This window comes from Crocuta crocuta, unplaced genomic scaffold (genome assembly GCF_008692635.1).
Source record: "Crocuta crocuta isolate KB4526 unplaced genomic scaffold, BGI_CrCroc_1.0 scaffold517, whole genome shotgun sequence".
Lineage (NCBI taxonomy): Eukaryota > Metazoa > Chordata > Mammalia > Carnivora > Hyaenidae > Crocuta > Crocuta crocuta.
The window spans coordinates 272,205-293,488 of NW_027529607.1; positions in this window are offsets into that span (position 1 = coordinate 272,205).

The window sequence follows — 21,284 nt, forward strand, 5'->3', positions numbered from 1 at the left end:
AGCCTTTTATATGCAGATTGATATAATTATGCTTTGAAATAGCTTTGAATTCCCTGTAGCTTAAGCTGAGAACATGAAAGGCCAAATGTTATATCGAACTGAAGGATATAAAAGTGCACGTACATCAATCCAAAATGAGATATAGAAATGAACAGCTCTTTACACAGTGATGTCAGTTTTTGACAGATTATTGAAGGATCTTTATACTGCCGAGGCTGCTTTGGATAGCATGAAAACTCTGCCCGGGGATAGTCTTATCAGTTTGTATTTTTTATTCTTTCGATACCAAAAGGTGAGTAGATGTTAAGTGAAACAAGAGAAATACTCTCTGACAAAAGCTTTAACTCTCTTCCCCAAAGATGACATCTGGCCCCAAATGGTAAAACATAGTGTGATTCGATGATGGAATCATCCACCCAATCTGTCACGCTAGAGATGGCAGCCTAGATGAGGAGGTTACATTTTAGGAAGTCGACAGAAAACTCACTTGGCAATCTTCACCTCCGTAGAGATCCAGTGACAGACAAGGGTCTCTTCTGCACAGGAGGGGAGTTTATTGTGCCAGTGACAGACATGTCAAGAGGATTTAAAACGCCCACACTCTTTCGTATAACTAGCAGAAAGATAAAAGCATAAAAGGAACCCAGTGCCTTTTTCTATGTTCAAAACCTGGATATCAATACTATGTTTATTTACGAGCAGAATCTTAAAAAACCTAACTTTATGTTGAAAGAGAATGCACTGCTCGTTTTTAATATCCCAACTGCTTTGCGTTAAGTAAAAGTACATCTTAGAAGTATATCTTTGTATCAGCCATGAATAAAGATTATTTTTTTTCTGCTTAAAGGGCACATACTCTCTTGAAATTATAATCCAAATAGAAGAATGAAATATTCATCTCATCTGGTTTTGTCAGTAAAGGGAAATATGTCTTAAAATTGAAGATGAAAATCGCCTAAACTCTGGTGTTTCTAGCATCTGCAGAGATACTAAGTAAGTATAATTGGAATCAGAACAAGAGGGGGGTGAAACCTTGGACAAAATATGCACTTTGATACTAATATGGATTCAAGAAGAATTGAATAGATGATGAATATAGTACTTATGTGTTCAATACAGCTAAGGCATTGTACTGTTTCACAATTTACAAAGTTTACCACTTACTAATCTGCAAAATATGTATGAAAGCAAATGATGATAAGCAGTAGTTGAGAAAAACAGCACTGTTTTTCTCTGGCACTATAATATATATATGTATATGTATATACACACATACATATAAATATATATAACATGTAAATTAATGTATATATTAGATTAGTGCCACTCTTAACTTTGATATTATAGAAAATACACAGACAATGTGTAAGGAGCAGCATTATTATGCCTCTTAAATTATTTCAAATGGGACTCTGCTAGGTCTACTACTGAAAATCATGTGACCTAGGTAAATTTCTGAAGTTGATTTGGAGACTCATATCAGTTCTCATATCTAAATTAAGGCCATGAATCAAATTTTAGTTGGGAATAATTTAAGAAAAAACAATCTCGGGGTGCCTGGGTGGCTCAGCAAGTTAGGTATCTTACTTTAGCTCAGGTCATGATCTCACTGTTTGTGAGTTCGAGCCCTCCGTCCAGCTCTACCCTGACAGCTGGAGCCTGGAGCCTGCTTCAGATTCTGTGTCTCCCTCTTTCTCTGCCCCTCCCCCATTCTCTCTCTCTCTCTCTCTCAAAAATAAAAATAAACATTAAAAAAAGAAAAAAATGTTCATCTTATAGAAAGAATCTTTTATGTTCAGGGTGGGGAACATATTCATTCCATAAATTCATATGAAACTCCCTACTCAGTAGAAGTTCTGGATTAGAATAAAAAACAAACTAAAAAACTCTTGCAATACTGTGAAGGACCTCCTAAATTGGTTCTATTTATTAGTGATAAGGAATAGTTATATTCTAAGTTATACTGGTGGGTGTTACAAATAAACTTTTCTTGATAAAGGTGATAAAGACCATCTCTACCATGAATTTTTATACAACTTCAAATTGTGGCACAAAGCAAGGTAAACATATAGGACTCACATTAAAATAAAAACTATGATGCTTTTATTTTTATTTTATTTTTTTAAATTTTTATTTATTTCTAGGAGAGAGAGCGAGAGACAGCATGAGCAGGGGAGGGTCAGAGAGAGAGGGAGTCACAGACTGAAACAGGCTCCAGGCTCTGAGCTGGCAGTCAGCACAGAGCCCGACGCGGGGCTCGAACCCACGAACCGCGAGATCATGACCTAAGCGAAAGTCGGACGCTTAACCGACTAAGCCACCCAGGCGCCCCTATGCTTTTAAAGCTACAATGGAAGCTAATATTTATGAAGTATTCCATCTGTGACAAGTACTGTGCTATTCATCACAACATTAATATGAAAAATTGATATTTTTAATCAATTTACATATGATGAAACTATGAGAAGCATGTAAACTTGATGACTCCTTAATTATAAGGCTAGTGAGTGTTGAAGTTTAAAAATAACTTCTAAAAATATGGATCCATGCTATTAGCTACCTTAAATACCATGGAAAAAATGGGGGGCCTGGGTGGCTCAGTTAAGTGGCTGACTTCAGCTCAGGTTATGACCTCGCAGTCTGTGAGTTAGAGCCCTGCATTGGGCTCTGTGCTGCCAGCTCAGAGTCTGGAGCCTACTTCCAATTTTGTGTCTTCCTCTCTGTCTCTGACTTTACCCTGCTTGTTCTCTGTCTCTCTCTGTCTCTCTCTGTCGCGCTCTCTCTCTCTCAAAAATAAATAAATAAATAAAAATTTAAAAAATAATAGAGAAAGGAGAAAAAATAAAAAGAGGCAAATAAGCATATTATTTTTCATTAGAAATGTCCCAAATAGATACACGCCAAATTTTATTTTATTTTATTATTTTATTTTATTTTATTTTTCTTAAACAGTTTGTTGTCAGTTTGTTTCCATATAACACCCAGTGCTCATCCCAACAAGTGCCCTCCTCCATGCCCATCAGTCCCCTTACCCTCTCCCCCACCCCCATCAACCCTCAGTTTGTTCTCAGAATTCAAGAGTCTCTCATGGTTTGCCTCCCTCCCTCTCCCTATTTTTCCCCCTCTTCTCTCACATCGTCCTCCATTAACTTCCTTCTAATCCACCTATATGTGCAAACATATGGTATCTGTCCTTCTCTGCCTGACTTATTCCGCTCAGCATAACACCCTCTAGTTCCATCCATGTTGCTACACGTGGCCAGATTTCATTCTTTCTCATTACCATGTAGTATTCCATTTATAGATACACCACATCTTCTTGATCCATTCATCAGTTGATGGACACTTAGGTTCTTTACATGTTTTGGCTATTGTTGAGAGTGCTGCTATGAACATTGCCACACATGTGCCCCTATGCATCAGCACTCCTGTATCCCTTGGGTAAATTCCTAACAGTGCTATTGCTGGGTCATAGGGGAGTTCTATTGTAATTTTTTGAGGAGCCTCCATACTGATTTCCAGAGGAGTTGCACTAGCTTACATTCATGCCAATAGTGTAGGAGGGTGCCCGTTTCTCCACATCCTCACCAGCATCTATAGTGTCCTGATTTGTTCATTTTAGCCACTCTGACTGGATACACACAAAATTTTAAAGATAAACTAAGACATAGATAGATAGGTAGATAGATAGATAAGAGAAGTATATATATATATTCCTCTCACATTTAAACCACGTGTCCATGTGGTTTAAACTAAACTTGTGGTTCAAATATTAGAGATGACAAAAAGAGTAGCAGATTTAAATTGTAGATTGTATGTTTTTTACTACATCTTAAAACTATAATAGTGCATCTCACACTATACAGAGACTGAATGTATGTGTGTCTATGTGTGTATGAGTAAAATGAGGTAGGAGCTTGATGGTCACAATATTGGACATGAACAAAATAGTATAGAATAACATTCAGTAGAATATATTGTAGTAAAATGGGACTTAGAGATCTCCTTGTCTAAAATTTCCCAAAACATGCTGCATGAACCTTTAGTTTCACTTTATTGAAAGTGAAGAAAAAGGGAAAAGTATAGGAATTTTTATTTTCATTTTTTGGGATGGCAGAGAGAGGCAGAGAGAATTCCAAGCATGCCCTGCACTGTCAGCACAGAACCAGATATGGGGCTTGAACTTACAAACCCGTGAGATCATGACCTGAGACAAAATCAAAAGTCAGATGCTTAACTAACTGAGCCAACCAGGAGCCTCAGGAATTTCCATTTTCAAATAGACATTGCATGTTGAAAGATTTATAATTCACCTTACCATATTAAAAGTCTCACAGGAGTCTTACAACTTAAAAAAGTCTTGTTTAATGCTTTTTAGCCATGTATGTACATATGTATGCAGACACATATAAATACAGACCTGTATGTTATACAATATATAGAATATAATAAACATTTTACCTAATGATTTAGAAGTATGTATATCTTCCTTCAGAAATGCTGTGAAGACAGGTTTTTTTTTGCTTAAGAACAGATTATTTGTAACTGATTTGCATGAAATCAAGGCTCATAGGAACATTTTAAGACACTGATAAATTGTATTCATTACTTATTCTTAATTAAAAGGGATTGAACACACTTTAATGGACAGAAGGAATTAATATAAGCATTGGAGAAAATGATAATTTTTTGTAGCCTTTCTAATGGGAAGCTTTTTCTAATATGACTTATCTAATTAATATTAGATGTGTGCAATTATCAGTAGTACCAGATCATGTAACTACATTTTCAAGTTTGAATAGTTGATATAGTGTAAGTATACCTATATTTCCAATTCAAAAATCAAGGGATATAAAAATTAACACAAAATTTGATAAAACTGTTTTCTTCTCAAAAATAATTTTTAGTAAATTTGATAATCTGACAATATCTTCTATTGTTAGTTAAATTCATCAAATCAGGTATCACACAGTATAAGCATTGCAATGTCATCTTATTTTAAACCATTTTCCATTCCTTTCCTTTTCAATATTAAATCATCACTATTTTACTCAAGCCTGAAATCTAAGCCTGTCTCACCCATACCTTTCAGTGGATGAGCTTGCTTCCTAATTCAGATAAATAGTTTAAACATCAGAAAGGATCATACAACTTCTTCTAAAAGTCTCATAATCTCAACATCATCTTCATCGATCCTTACATCTTAAAAGGAAAATTTTTGTCACTGTTTGTATTTGTCAAGACTTCTAAGCAACAGAATGTCAACCTACTCTGGCTTAAGAGAAAAGAATTACTTTTACTCAGGTAACTGAAAGGTCTGTGCATGGGTGTATTCAAGAATCCAAGTGAGAAAGAAGACTAATTCTTAAATTCCAAGGTTGATCTATTCACTGATGATTTTAATCTTATTTCTTCTTGCTTGCCTCTTGGATATCTTGCTCCATCAATTCTCTCTTTTCCTTCTTCCCCTCCAGTAACATTCTGCGTTTGTCCCTCAGTATATAAATATGTTCAAGCTACCCTAATTTAAAAACACACCTTTACACATGTGATATATGTGTAGTCTGACCCTTTTTCTCAATATATTCTAACTCAACCATTCATATGTCCCTTCACCTCAAACCCTCATGTTTCTCAGGCCAAATCCTCAAACTCAATACACCAGAAAATTAAAGTCTCACTGTGGACCCTACCCTATAGAATTTGTCCCGGTACTGCTGATTAACCTCTGCCACAAAAGTGATCAAGGTACTCTCCAAAGCTAGAGCCATACACTGTTCTGTCTCTGAGAATCCTTGTTTTTCATCTCTTCTGTTCACTCCTTCACATCTTTTCTGGATTCACTTCCAACTGAAATGAGCCAAAGCCTCCTCTTACTAAAGGAATGACAGGTGTAAGTTGCTTTATTGCCTTTCACAGATAAGTACATTTTGTATAAGATTTGTGGCAAAGGACTCCATCAATTCTTGTGGTGCCATTTTTCCTACGGCATTTATTCACTTCTTGTCTCTATGTCACATTTTAGTAATTCTCACAATATTTCATAAAAATTTTTATAGTTTTAATTAATTAATCAATTAATTTAGAGAAAAAAAGAGAGAGGGCATGAAGGAGGAACAAAGAGAGAGGAAGGAAGAGAATCGCAAGCAGGCTCTATTGCTGACAGCACAGGGCCCTATTCAGGGCTCCATGCCACAAACTACAAGATCATGACCTGAGCCAAAATCAAGATCCAGATGCTTAACTGATTGAGCCACCAGGTGCACTCCAAACTTTTTAGTTATTATTATATTTGTCATGGTGATCTGTAATCAGTGATGTGTGTGTGTGTGTGTGTGTGTGTGTGTGATCAGTAATTTTTGAGTCTACTATTGTAACTGTTTTTGAGGCACCATTAACAGCACCCAGATAAAATAGCAAATTTAGTCAATAAATATGTGTTCTGACTGCCCTACCAACTGGTAATTCCCCCACCTCTCTCCCGCTCCCAATTCCCTGAGATACAACAATATTGAAATTAGGCCAATTATTAACCTTGTAATAGTCTCTGAGTGTTCAAGTGAAAGGAAGAGTCATATGGTTTTCACTTTAAATCATAGCTAAAATGATTAAGTTTAGTGAGAAAGCATATTGAAAGCTGAGATCGGCCAAAATCTAAGCCTCTTGTGCCAAACAATTACCCAGATTGTGAACACAAAGAAAAGGTTCCTGAAGGAAATTAAAAGTGCTTCTCCAATGAACACATGAATGATAAGAAAGCAAAACAGCCTTATTGCTGATTATGGAGAAGTTTCAGTGGTTGAATAGAAGATAAAATCAACCACAACATCCCCTGAAGCCAAAGTCTAATCCAGAGCAAGGCCCTGACTCTTTAAATTCTGTGAAAGCTGAGACAGGTGAGAAAGCTGCAGAACAGTTTGAAGTTTGGTTTATGAGATTTAAGGAAAGAAGCTATTTCCACAGCATAAAAGTGCAAGGTAAGTAGTTGATATAGAAGCTACAGTAAATTATGCAGAGGATCTAGCTAAGAGAAATAATAAATATGACTACTTTAAACAACAGATTTTCAATATAGATGAAACATCCTTCTATTGCTAGAAGGTGCCACCTTGGGCCTTCATAGTTAGAAAGAAGTCAGTACCTGGTTTCAAGTGTAAAGGATAGGCTGACTCTCTTCTTAGGGGCTAATGCAGATGGTGTCTTAAACTGAAGCCAGTGCTCATTTATCATTCTGAAAATCCTAGGGCCCTTCAGAATTATGCTAAATCTACTTTGCTTGTGCTCCATGAATGGAATAACAAAGCGTGGATGACAGCACATCTTTTTTATAAGATGGTTTACAGAATATTTTCAGTCTCTGTTGAAATCTACTGCTCAGAAAAAAAGATTCCTTTCAAAATATGACTGCTCATTGACAATGGGTCTGATTTTCCAAGAGCTCTGATGGAGATGTGTAACAAGATTCATGGAACACAACATCTTTTCTGTAGCTCATGGACCAAGGAGTAATTTCTACTCTCAAGTCTTAAGATTTCATAAGGGTATAACTGCGATAGAATTCCTTTGATGGATCTGGATGAAAAAATTGAAAAAAACTTCTGATAAGGATTCTAGATGCCATGAAAAATATTTAATGATTCCTGGGAAGAGCTCAAAATACCAACATTAACAGGAGTTTGAAAGAAGTTGGTTCCAGGCCTCATGGATGACTTTGAGGAGTTCAAGACTTCAGTGGGAGAAGTAAGTGTAGACATAGTGGAAATAGCAGGAGCACTAGAATTAGAAAGTGGTTTCTTGATGGAAACTACGACTGTTGAAGATGCCATGAAGATTGTTGAAATGACAACAAAGGATTTAGAGTATAAAACTTCACTGATAAAGCAATAACAAGCTTTGAGAAGACTGACTTAAATTTTGAAAGAAGTTCTGTGGGTAAAATGCTATCAAATAGAAATCGTTCATGAAAGGAAGACTCAGTAGATGTAGCAAACTCCACTGCTGTTTTACTTTAAGAAATTACCACAGGGGAGCCTGGGTGGCTCAGTTGGTTAAGCATCCAACTTTGGCTCAGGTCATGATCTCACAGTTCGTGGGTTTGAGCCCCGTGTCGGGCTCTGTGCTGACAGCTAGCTCAGAGCCTGGAGTCTGCTCCAAATTCTGTGCCTCCTTCTCCCTCTGACCCTCCCCTGCTCACACTGTCTCTCTCTCTCTCTCAGAAATAAATTTTTAAAAAATGTAAAAAATTTAAAAAAAAAAGAAATTACCACATCCACCCCAACCTTCAGCAAGCACCACCCTGATCAGTCAGCAGCCGTCAACATCAGAGCAAGACTCTCTACCAACAAAAAGATTATAACTTCATGAAAGCTCAGATGATATTTAATTTTAGTGATAAAGTATTCTTAAATTAAGGTAGGTACATTTATTTTTACACATAATGCTACTGCATACTTAAGAGACCAAATAATACAGTGTAAACATACCTTTTTATATAAACTGGGAAAACAAAAAATTCATTTGACATGATTTATTTCACTATTGGCTTTATTGCTATGGTCCAGAACTGAATCCACAGTATCTCTTAGGTATGTCTGTATTTGCACAAAAATAAAGCCACTCTATGAGCGCAATGAAATACCTTTGAACTTAGATCACTCACATTGGGAGGTGGTGTTGTGCCAGAAAGAATAGACAAATAATTTGGATATTTGGCCCACTGTTTAAACTGTTGGCACTTGACTTTTGTCTATTTTGTGTTTAAGATACCAAAGAATACTTCAAAAGATTTTTATTGCTAAAATATTTTAATGCCATTGACTTATTGGATAAAGCATAGACAACTTCAGTGCATATTCTGACCAACGAATTCAGTCTTCCTTTTTCCTAAGTTTGCCTCACATTTTTTGGTCTAGGAACCCTGAGTTGTGTTTCCTAGTTGCACAAACCTTCCTGAATCTCTTTGCCCTGGGCACTTGATATTCATTTTGTGTGGAACACCCTCAGTCACTTTTTCTAATGAACCCTAGTTCACTCTTCACTCCCTAATGGTTCAAATGCTAATTTTTCTGTGACATCTTTGACTACTCTAGATAAATGTCTACCCTTCTTTTACTCGATCCTGTTTCACTTCTTCTCGAAGTAACTTGAAAATGAATCAAAGAAAACTTTTGGCTTCATGGTGTTTATAATCTGAACGTATCTGAGAGTCACATGCCAAATGCTTAAGAATGAGGAAGACAATTTGCAAGCATTGTCTAAGTAAGATATGTTATGAGGTGAGAAATTATGGAGAAAGTCTATGTAGAGTGTACGGGAAAAGATTTATTTATGGAGATTAGAGAAAACAAAGGAAACTATATTATGTATGACTAGCTTATCTCTATAATCACTTATCAGTAAAAACCTGTATATATGTTCTTTAAAAATACTGTATTGTGGTAAAGACAACTTTATTTATTTATTTATTTAATTTATTATTTTAGAGCTCAGGTGGGAAAAGAGGCAGAAGAGAGAAAGGGGCAAAAGGAGAGAAGGAGGGAGACAGAGAGAGAGAGAGAGAGAGAATCTTAATCAGGCTTCATGCTGAGAGTGAAGCCCAACATGGGGCTCAATCTCACAATACTGGGATCATGACCTGAGTGAAAATCAAATCAGGTACTCACCTGACTGAGCCACCCACGTGCCCTTATTTTGTTAATGTAATGTTTATAGATTAAAGTAATATGTTGAAAAAAATGACCAATTTAATAGAGGGAATTTAAATTGCTTATGCATGGTTATTATTATTATTATTGCTAAATATATAAGCTATCATCTTATCTATACATGGTAATTAAAACAAAGTCTAGACTTTTCAGAACATTGAAATAAAAGGCATTTTGAGGTTCCTTACCCACGTTCATCAAAACTATTTGGGAAAGATTTTTCTATTTCCAGGGTTTGGTTTACCAGTAATGTTATCAATATCAGGAACTATAAAGAATTCATATTTATCATCCTAGGAGTTTAGCACTTTTCCCAATATTTAGTATGCTTTAAATATTTATTATAAGCCAAAAGCCTTTATGAATGAAACAGTTCAATGCAGGTTGATGTTCCCCATTAATCTAAGAAGTATTGTGACTTTTTTCATAGAATGCTATAACAACAAAAAAGTTTATTTTGGCAACAGAAGGAATATCTGGATAGCTTTCCAACTCTTTGAAATTGTATCTTAATGGTGAGACTTAACTGCCTTCAATGAAATGATATTAGTTCTTTGAATAACTGTTTCTTTTGATTTTACAGACAAAATTATATTTCCAGTTGACCCTTGAAAAACATGGGTTTGAACAACAGGTCTACTTTTATGTGGATTTTTAAAAATAAACACAGCACAGTATTGTAAATGTGTTTTTTTCTTCTTTATGATTTTCTTAATATTTTCTTTTCTCTAGCTTATGTCATTGTAAGAATGTAGTATATAAAACATAAAACATAGAAAATACATGTTGATCAACTGTTTATGCTATCAGGAAGGCTTCTGAAAAACAGGTAGGCTATTAGTAGTTAAGTTTTTAGGGAGTCAAAAGTTGTATGTGGATTTTCAACTTTGTAAGAGTTTGGTCCTTCTACTCCCATGTTACTCAAAAGTCAATTGTCAACTGTACTTATAAGTTTTCAAAGAATTTTCATTAATTCTTTTTATTTTTGTTTTATTTTAGTGTTTCCAAAACAAAATATATGAAATATTTGCCATTTTTGCTATAGAATCTGTTTTATCATTTTATTATTTTTTAAAATGTCTTACTTATTTCTGAGAGAGAGAGACAGAGTGAGCAGGGGAGGATCAGAGAGAGAGGGAGACACAGAGTCTGAATCAGTTTCCAGGCTCTGAGCTAGCTGTCAGCACAGAACCCGATGTGAGGCTCGAACCCAGGAACCCTGAGATCATGAACTGAGCCAAAGTCAGACGTTTAACCGGCTGAGCCACCCAGGTGCCCCTGTTTTATCATTTTAGTTTTATCTTATTTTTTGGGGGCATTTAGCTATTTATTGCAATGTCATTTTTATATATACAATTATTTATTTAATCATAGAGAAAAAAATCACTTCAAGTAGGAATTCCTGTAGGTCTGGTTTGTGTGTGTGTGTGTGTGTGTGTGTGTGTGTGTGTGTGTGTGTGTTTCTGTAAGACAGAGGAGAAACTTGGAGAGACACAATAGCTTTAGTTGTAGAAGTAGAAGGGTCAGTAAATCCCCATCAGTTGATAAAAATGATAGTTGCGGAAGGCAAATAAATAGTAACAACTTCTCTGAATTGCCATGGACAGGAGGAGAACAATATTTCGTACTGAAGGAGGTTTCTATTATTCACTCATTGAGATCTTTTAGAACCTGTGTTCAATGTTTGGTTTTGCCACTTTCTATCATTGTAATAGTGGGTAATCTCAATGATTCTCAGAGCCTAATTGGCTAAATTTGAGTTTGTAATATCTTTCCCCAACACTGTCATATGGACAAACTATAAAGCGACAGTGATTGGCAGATTTTTTTGTTGCTATGATGGTGACAAGGATTTTTAAGTGGCCACCATACCAGCCATGGGCTAAGACCATGGGATACAATGATGAGTAAGACAGTTCTGGCAGTTCAGATCTTCATCTTCAAATGTTCCTTTGCTTGCACAAGTATTCCATAATTGTGGAAAATACTATGATGCAAACTGGCTAAGACTGATCGAATTGTCTTTATCTAGCCTGAGGATTTCACCTTTTCTTCCTATCAGGTGGAACAGAATAACATATTTTTTTCCTAGAAATCAATACTTAGATAAGTAAGCTTGGAGGACATCCAAAGAGGAGTTGTGTTCCTTCATTCCATTAAGTATACCTTATGTTTCAGACTCTTTAAAGGCAATCACAAATGTGTTTTAGAGTCTCTGAACTATAACTGAGGCAAAATGGCATCAGAATTTTCACTTATGAAGGTAAGAATAAAGTCAACATCCCCAGATGTTGTAAAGTGAATTGCAATTGACAATAAGAAGAGATTGTAAAAGATAGCCAAAGGTACCTTAGAATTCCGAGGAATTTTCCTTGCCTTTAAACATTGCTCAAAAACTTATTTCACTTACAACTACTTAGTTATATCTTATACCTCATACATATTTAAGGACTCCTCAACAATCATGATACTAACACTTGTTGTACATTAACTATATACCAATCACTGTTTTAACCAATTTACATTACATTTAATTTTTACACCACACACTATTGGTCAAAGTACATAGAAAGAAAGAACTCCTCTCTAGCTATTTTAAGCAGGAGGGGATTTATTACAGATTATTAAATGTCTTACAGAATCCTAAGTAGAGTTAAGGAAGAGAGGTCTTTCTTTGGGTGAGAATTTAGGAACCCCTCTTAATGTGACATTGCAAGACCAAGTTTGTAAGAGAGTCACTGTCTTGTCCATGATCAGCAGGTGTATCAATACTCTCACTGCCATAGCCAGGAAAATGCCCTTATCAAGAAGCCACCACTTCTTTGAAGTAGGAAGTATTAATAAAAAAAAGTTATCTAGACTATATAAACAAATGAACATATCCTTTTGTTTACAATATACATGTAAGTATACAGCCACTAAGAAGAGTTCATCTTCCGTATAGTCAAGGATAGTGTGCTTAATACTATTATTTCCTAATAACTATGGAATATGTTTCTTGAGCATATTCTCTGGTTTGAGGTTTGGTGCGAGCTCCATGGTAGACCAACCATTCTTCAAATTTGAAATCAAATCTAAAATGAAGCCAAACATGAGTACCCTAACGAAGTTTTTATTAAATTATATGGGCAACAAATGCTGACTTTATTTTCCCATCAATGCAAGTTAGATATTAATGGTAATTGATCTACAGACTTAAAATGTCAAAAGAAACCTCTGATAATGATAATTCATTGATTCCTTTCATAGTTAACTCTGGTTGGTCAGAGACAGGTTTTTCTTTTTGAGAATCTATTTCTCTTTTACATATTTGTATATCACAGATAACTTAAACCATCAATGTCATTTGACTCACACAATTTAAATAATACAACTTTGATATTTCACTACTTGATAAAAATATATCCTGGGCCAGCTAATAAATTGTAAACCGAATTACGTGCTTAATAAGGGACACTACCGAAATCTTTTATGCAAATTGATATTATCTTTGTCATTTCCTATTTATATTTTTTATTATCAGACATTGTATCAGGCTACATGCTCTTGACAAACAAATATGAAACATGATGGGATATACAATACAAGGTCAACTTGAATATGTACAAAGATTTAAGAAAGAAATAGAGCTGCCATGTGCAGATTAATAAAATTAATATTATTTATTTAGTGGGCATTATTAGAAAATTATGAAAGTTTTTTGTAGGGGAAACATTAAAATGTTTACATTATATACTTATACCAGATTTCCTATGAAATATATGTGAATATATCTCTGTTATATAGCTCTCTACTCTGCTGTCTAGTCTTTTTGTCTCCTTTCATCCAGGGCTCAGTGTTCTTTGTGTGAGTATCCCTTTCCTGGATCTTTATAATGAAGACGCAGATTTAGTTTGTGATTTTCTGTGCTTTATTGTAATTAACTCTCTGTGGTAGGTTTTAGGATAGCATGGTCTGCTTTTACTGCAACATTTTTTTCCTTGTTAAAATTGTAAGAAAGTTTCAGATCATTTAAGAATAGAGTTGTATAACTCACAGCTTTAGGATTTCATCCATTTATGTTGTACAAGTAGTATATATACACACACACATATATATTTACATACATATATACACACACATGCACACATACTCTGGCTTTGCATCATACATAAAAATCAATTGTAGATTGATGGCATATTTTAGAAGAAAATATCTTGCATCATCTCTGTGACTTTGAAGTAGATAAGATTTTTTAAGCAGACCTAATGAGAAGTGAAAATAATTTGGACTGCATTAAAAATAAGAACTTCTACCTTCACATGACACTAGACACAGAGTGAAAAAGCAACCCATAGAACGGGGAAGATTTTACAGTACATTTGTTCACATAGAAACTTTTATCTTAAATAAATCAAGAATCCTTACAAAGTAATAGTGAAAAAACATATCAACCCAGTGGAAATATGGGCAAAAGATTTCAACAGATACATAACAAAAGAAAAAATCCAAATAACCCAAATCAGTAAACATACAAAAGATGCTAACTGTGTTGGTCATCAGATAAATGCAAATTAAGACCACAATAGGATATGTTACGTATTCGCTGTAATGGCTAAAACGAAAAACAGATAATATAAATTTGAGGGCAGGATACAGACAATGGGGACTCTCATACAGTATGGAAGTATGGACAATATTTACTAAAGAGCATAAACATAAACATATTGTAAGATCCCATTCTATTTGTAGTAGACATACACTTAGACATACAAATATACAATAAAAAAAAACCTGGAAAAATACTCAAACAGGTAACACTCATAAAAGAAAACAGAAAACAAACTAAAGGTATTCAAATGGCTAACAAAAATAGATGGCTAAATATATTTTAGTTATAGGTATATAATGAAATAGTATATAGCAATGAGAATGAATCATCTACAATTACAAATAATAATGTGAATAAATCTCACAAACAATGTTGAGCTAATAAAATATGACACACTGTAAAATTCTGTGTATATAGGGTGCAAAAAGAGACAGCATAATATATGATGTTAGAATTCGGGGTGATGGTTACAGTTTGTTCAATAATATCTGAACAGGCATAAGGAAAGTTTCCAAGATGCTGTACAATTCTAGGTCTTGATTTGGGTGCTGATCATTCAGGTGTGCTTCGTTTGTGAGCAACTCCATGATGTGCAGTTTTCTCAATGCAGTTTAATTTCAGCAAAAATTCAAACATCCCAAAGAACACAGTTATTCCAGAGGCATATGAAAACAGGAAATCCCTTCCCAGAAATGTTGGAGAATTCTGTTGTGGGAAAAAAATGCAGAAATAGAAATAGGTAGTAGCTAAGACAATTTAAGGAAAAGAAAACATGACAGAACTTAATCATCATCTGTGCATGAATTGCCATGTAAAGTGGAGGCACAGTCAGCCGTTACCATGTAACTGTAAGTTAGAAATATCCCTCATTTAATAGAAGAGTATTTTCTCTCATTGAGAGAAGAATGTGTGCTACTGTTCCTGACTCAGTAACATTTATTACCAGTTGTCATTTCAGATTTTAAAAATAACTGAAAATGGTAAATTAAGGATGGATGGTTTGCTGCCGATGGAATTATATCCCCTGACAAGATGTATTCTATTTATTGTGCACTAGGTAGTCATCTTTAGTTGTCCTGTGGATTTGTATGCTGAAGGTATAATATGCTGCAGAACATGTGTGTGTCAGAAGCAGCACATTTTATGATTTCCTAAATTAAATTGAATTTGGTTTCCCTATCACATTTACCACAGTTGGAAGATGCCCAACTAGTGCACATCCTTTCTTTTTTTCTGTTCTTTTCACAAGAGCAGAAAGGGTGCATGTATACTTATATGGGCAGAAAAAATTTACATGTAACAGAGATTTTTCTATTGCTCCAAGATTACCTTAATTATTGATTCCAGAAAGCATTCTGAATTTGTTTTCTAACTTGGTATATTGGTGGCATTTAAAATATTTTCTCACCAGATGCTTACCTGTCCTTTTAATTGCATTCTGAAGAATTACTCTTCTCTGATTTTCTTAGTTGTTTTTTTTTTTTAACTCAACTTCTCTCATTTTTCTTCCTTCTTTCCAGTCAATATTGGTTTTCTCCAAAGTTCTCTTCTGGACTTTCCATCATCTCTTTTTCTACATGTTCTGGCGGAAACATATCTATCCACGTTCCCATTTTTAAACTAATACTTGTATGCATCTCCAGACCTGATGGCTTATTTAGTTCCAATCCAGGTTAACTACTGCCTGTTGGTTGTCATTACATATTGGCACCTTACTGTTCTACAGGCACTTTATAAGCAAGGTGAATAAAATCAATTTCATTGTTATACCAAATGTGTTCCTTCTTTTGAAATGCTTGTATGAAACTAACTTTTTCTTATAATTTATCACTAAAACATAAGTTCTAACTCCAAGTCTCCTTAATATGCTTGTCCTCTTCCATCTCAATATATTTAACCTGATCGAAGCTCCTTTCACTTCTTCACTTTTTTTGCATGACTCACGGTGGTAGGTTGTTTTTCTTTTTGTTTTGTTTTGTTTTGTTTTGTTTACTGGTACCAACCTTATCCCTTTCCCTTCCAAGACACAAGGCATCAAACTTGTCATTTGAAAAGCCATGGCAATCACATTCCTTGCATTACTAAACTTAATCAGAGATCCCTCATGTTAGAGCAGCTGAAGTATAATTTCCTGCCAATGTGACTTCTTTTTCAGCCCCATCTTATACTGTTTCTGACCACACTTTCCACTCAGGAAGAACTATTTGCCATAGCTGCACGTTTTCTTGCCTTTTCCCATATTATTTTTTCTTGTCTAGAATATTTCTTCTGTCCATGCACATACACAATTTCTCCTCTCTCTCCAAGATTTGGACAGTTTTTGCTTGCCCTGTGTTGTGTCTGATAGGTTTAAGTGCTGAGAATAAAAGGGTACACAGAAAGACAAAGTTCCCGCCCTCATGGAGATTCCATTCCATCCAGAGTTGGAGATAGATGATAAACAAATGAACAAATAAATAAATAAGAAAATCACATCTTATTATACATGCTTGGAAGTAAATAAAAAAGGTTCAGGTGCTTAAACATACTAGTTGGGGAAGGCATTTTAGAGAATATGCTCTATGGTTTGAACAGAGAACTTGAACTGGGGCTTTGTACCAGTCAATTATGGTTTTTAACTATAGTAGCATAAAAAATAGATAGATTTGGGGCTTCTGGGTGGCTCAGTTGGTTAAGCATCCCATTCTTGATTTTGGCTCAGGTCATGATCTCATGGTTTGTGAGGTAGAGTCCCACATCAAGCTCAGAGTAGACCCTGCTTGGGATTCTCTCTCCCTGTCCCTTCCCTGGTCTCTCTCTGTCTCTCAAAAATGAAGAAAGATTTAAAAAATTATAAGGACACCTGGGTGGCTCAGTTAATTAAGCATCCCACACTTGATCCCAGTTCCGGTTATGTCAGTTTGTAAGATCGAGTCGTGAATTGGACTCTGCACCGATACTGTGGGGTCTGCTTAGGATTCTCTCTCTCTGTGTCCTTCTCCCACTTGGGCTGGTTCTCTCTCTCTCTCTCTCTCTCTCTCTCTTAAAATAAATAAATACACTTTAAAAAGGAAAACAAATTTATAAAAATCATAGGTAGTTTTTTCCTCATTTGAGAATTCCAGAGGTAGTCCCTTGCTACAGTGGTTTAGCTGTTCAATGATGAAATCAGTGACTTAATTATTCGTAGCTTGTTGGCTTTCTCCCTCATGCTTGTTGCCTCATGGTTACCGAATAGCTTCTGCATTTCATCCTACCTCTGTTCAAAGCAAAAAGAAATCAGGAATAGTTACATTTATTGCATGTTTTTAGAGAAACAACTAATTTCCCAGGGAAGTGTCCAACAGATATTTGTCTACATTGTATTGCTACAACTGGGAAATATATATGCACTTATAGAAAAGAAATTAAATCAAGAAACTAGGCTATTTTTGTTATATTTGGCTTGGAATAAATGTCATCTTTTCCTCCATGCAAAATTTTAGGCATTAAAACAGGAGACAGGCATACAGAGTTGGCAACTATTAGTGAATGCCAAAGACCTTAGGTTGCAAAATAGCTGCTCATGTCAGGCATCCCAGGCAGGGAGAAACTTCAGCACAAGCACCTGAGGTGGAAAGTCTTTTGTGCATCTGAAGAATAAAAGTAGGCTATCGGTGGCTGGATAGGAGTGAGAAGGACAGTGTGTGGTAGATCACAGATTCAGAGGTATAAAGGTTACATTGTAATGTCTGTCTCCTGCACAGGATCCTCAGTTACTCTGAGGAACCACTTTATATACAATTCTTTGTTCTAAGTAACTTTCACAGACCTAGGCTAATAGTAAGTTTCTTTTTTCTTTTCTTTTAATGACTGAATTAAGGGTAACACTTCATAGAAATATATGAAAGAGCTCTGTGAGTTTCTTGTTTATAAATAACTTAAACTGTATTCACAGGAGCATACATTAATGGGTCAAAGTCATCTCGTGACTGGTATTCTTTATTTTCAGCATAGATTTCTCTAGAATTAATCAAGCCATTTGAAACCATAAAAGCCTAATTTTAATTGTCAATTGCATCAATTCCATAATTCCTCTTTACACGTGTTGTCTCGGTTTGTTTTGTTTTGGCAAAGGAAGGCGTATGAAAAAAAATATATAGCATGTCAGTTCTTAAGTATCAAAATAATTTCATAAATTTTCTATTTATTTTTAACTGTGGAGTTCTGATCATACTTGATATTTCACAGCTGTGAAAAATTCACAAACAACTTTGTTCAATAGTATTTGATTAAGAAATTACAGACTCTGATTTTTAAAAGTGGCCACTGAAATTTGAGTAAATGGTCTATTTAACCAAATGCTACATTGAATATGTGATGCATTAGCCCTAATTTAGGTGATGTGCGATTTTTATCATACAAACTGAAAAGAAGTGATTGACCCTATTATTTTCAAAAGCAATATGCTAAATTGCAACTAGTGTTACACCTTACATCAAGTAGTACAGTTTTTTCTTTGTAATTGTTCTTTTGAATTCTTTTAAAATATAAAGCACAAATTCCAATGAGGAAAATATTAGCAGTATTTTTCCTTATAGTAATAATAGAGAGCTATTTGTGGAAAAGTTTATATTATGCTACAGTGGATTAAATTCAATACCATACTATGCGTTACAACATCCACAAAGGTTTTTGTGACTTTTTAATAAATTTCGTAAAACCACTGTTGGTTTTAATTTTCTGTTTCATTTAATTAACACCAAAATATGCTTAAAGTGTGTGTGTATATATATACACACACACGTATGTATACATATGGATGCACATACATATACACTATAAACATACACACATGTATATATACATACATACATATTATATATATATATACATATATATGCTTTATTTGATTTTTTCNATTAAGTAATAATAAATTCCTTATAAAGCATGGACTTATTTTCCAGGTTCCCATGTATCTTATACTGAATTATTCTGAAAGTCTAATTTTTGTTTCTTGTGTTTCCCATCTGGGCTTCTTACACTATCATCCTATGATCTGTTTCCAAAATAATGCTGGGAAATGGAGTGTTGATTTCTTCTTTACTAAAATATATTTTCATTATTTTTGAAGTAATGAAAACATTTCTATTTTTGTTCAGTTAGCTGACAACACCTTTTTCCATTACTTTATTTTTAGCTGGCTAAGTTTAAACTTGACTGTGTGCCTTTTAAAATTCAAAGTGAAATAATCAGACCATTTTACTTCCATTTGCCATCAGCTGAAGGATTAGTTACTTCAACTAGAGGACAATATAATCAATAATGGCTAAATTTATGCCTAAGATGACCATCCTTGAAGATATCCTTTTCTTTCTTGGAAGCACAGTAAAGTCCATCATAAATCTGGCCAGGAAAAAGACCCTCAATTCTTTGTAAGTATCTGTCATTCTCTTGCAGTCCATTTTTATGGAAGGGAGGTAAAATAATAAATCACAAACCACTAGTCATGAAAGGCCAATCATATATTCCTAAAATATACTATTTTACCACTTAAGGTCTAAATAGTTTTCATATATAGCTAAGGAGACTATACCTTGTCATTTTCATATTAAATAGATCAAAAAAAATTACATATTAAAACTTGGAATTATCAGGATAATTTAGATTGACATTATTTTCCTGGATTAAAAACATCATTGATGAGGTTTATACTTCCCTTTGTTACTGAACTGTAATTTCAATCTTCAGATGCTTTCAGAGTATGCAGGTTTCAGCACCTAATAAAGATTAAATAATGATTCTAATACTTATAATATTTTCCAGGTTTGCGAACAATTTGAAATGAAAAGCAAAATTTTACTGTGCCTACCATACTCATTCTAGAAACATGAAACTGAATCCACAATTGAAATTTCAAGAAAATATAAAAATGACATAGTATATTCTCTTATAGCTGGAAGCAAAACCCATTTTATCTTAATGAAATGTTACATTAGGGCAGTCCACACAAAACAAATGTATATTTATTTTTCTGAAAATAAAACTACTTCATTAAGACATTATTTGCCTCAATTAAACATTGGCATTCCCTTTGTTACCATAGTATGTATCTTTATAACTTCTTCCTACCTCTTCCAATGCCAAACAAATTCAAATACATTTGTTACTTCATTAGTCACAAACTTGTTCCTTTCTTCCAAACTGGAATACAGCAATTCCCAGTGAAATCTTATTTTGGTATTAACTTCTTAATTCCCACAGGTATGTTCCAGAGAAGACCCATGTAAGAATCCTTCATATAAGTAAGGAGTACCGGGAGAACTACATTAAGTCATATTTTCCATAGACTTTTTAAAATCGTCTATGCTGAGCCAAATCTTGAAATAGTTTAACTATCTTTCAAACTTGCCTCAAAGAATTTTCTCTTGAAGTACATTGTTCAAATAGCTTCACATTCTCCCCGGAAAATTATGACCTCCTGATGGGGGAAGAATTGCCCTATTGTTTCCCTCCATCTTGCATCACTATATCAAAATGTATTTAAATGTTATGCTTCTTAATTTATGATTGTGTCCTCTGGCACTATTAATTCTCCACTGCTCAGGACACACTGTTGTCTTGGTTTTCATGATATTGCGTCCTGTTACTTCTGTATGTGTATCTCTGTCTATATTGCTTCAGTTTCATATACACACCCTTTCCTTTATTTATCTATTTCTTTTCTTGGACTCTGCCTCTGGTATCAGTCTCTCTTTACTCTTGCTGGGCTAATATATTCACACTTATGTCTTAAATGATCATTGATATAACTATTCATTATGGACTAAATTTCAGTGTTCCTCCCTCCAAATCTGCCTGTCCTTCTAGGCATCCCCACATGGATGTCCCAAGATCTCTCTCCTGTTTTTTTCCTTAGCATCTCTAGATGATGGGATTAGGCAACCCAAAATGTCAAAGTCTGAAATTTGGAAGCCATATTTTATCTAAAGTGTCATTGCCTTACTTCAGAGAGTTCCCTTAAATTACTC